At 45.2% G+C, this 1104-nt stretch overlaps 1 non-coding gene across 1 annotated transcript; it reads left to right on the forward strand.

Moving 5' to 3' along the window:
• Positions 1–392: 392 nt before the first annotated feature.
• On the forward strand, positions 393–507 carry LOC144261708 (U5 spliceosomal RNA). The gene has a single exon (XR_013345402.1). It is a non-coding gene; the product is annotated as a U5 spliceosomal RNA (small nuclear RNA).
• The last annotated feature ends 597 nt before the right edge of the window (positions 508–1104 follow it).

Consider the following 1104-nt stretch of genomic DNA (forward strand, 5'->3'; position numbering starts at 1 on the left):
GAAGATGCTCTGCCTTGAGAACTGGGCAGCCCCCATCTTCCACCAAACAAAAAGAAACAAATTAATAAACACAAAACAAAGGGAGATACCTTCCCATCTCGCTTGCTGGAGGGGAGGGTGGGTATTGTCCTGTCACTAGCCCCAGGGTGTCAGTACCTTCAACTTAACAGGGCCTTAGCTTTTGTTGTTTCCCCCTGTAGCGTGGAGAATAGCTTCTCATCCTTGAGAAGCCTATCTCCTTGCTACCCAGGGCATTACTCCCCCCGGCTAAGGTGGGGTTTTTAAAGGTCTCAGGCAGCTCTTAATTGGACTCATATGTCCCTAATTGATCTGAGGTAACCCCTTCTCAGCTTATAGGAAAAGGGCCTTTATCATTCTAGGGCTAACATACCCGTCTTCCTTCTCTTCAGATTGTATAAATCTTTCGCCTTTTACTAACCATTTCCATGGAGAGAAACATTTATGAGTTTCTACTCAATTTTTTGAACAGCTACTCCACTCTCCTGCATCCATCCAGCCTGACTTCCTCACAAGTGGCAGATCCCTGCCTGCTCAAACCAGCAATGAGTAACACCCAACGTTGACTTCAATGGGAGTCCATCCAGAGCCCCCACCTGCACTTCACTGCTTGTAGCACCATTTATTATTCTATAGCATGCAGCAGTGTGCTAGGTGCTTCACAGGACATGAAGAAATAAAAGACCCTGGCCCAAAAGAGTACACTCTGAACTTAACAAAATGAGTGGTGGGGTGGTGAGGAGCGGAGAAGAGACATGGCAAGGAAAGATGAGACTCACTATTAATGCAGCTACTACAGTTTATCTCTATAACTACTTCACAATGGATCAGATATATCGGGTTTTTAATACCTAGAAGGTAACGATACAAGATAATGAAAATGCTCAATTGCTTTGTTGGGAGCATCCCGGGAGAGATGAGTTTGCAAGAGAGACTTGAGAACTTGATCCAAAGCGCATTGAAGTCAATGTCAGTGTTTCTGCTGACTTCAGTGGGCTATGGATCAGGCCATAGAAGGAACAGTTGAGCATTCTAGGGGCATGATGTAACAAAAAGCATGGGGATGCATTTGGAATCATCTCGGCA

The sequence above is a fragment of the Eretmochelys imbricata genome, chromosome 2 (genome assembly GCF_965152235.1).
Source record: "Eretmochelys imbricata isolate rEreImb1 chromosome 2, rEreImb1.hap1, whole genome shotgun sequence".
Lineage (NCBI taxonomy): Eukaryota > Metazoa > Chordata > Testudines > Cheloniidae > Eretmochelys > Eretmochelys imbricata.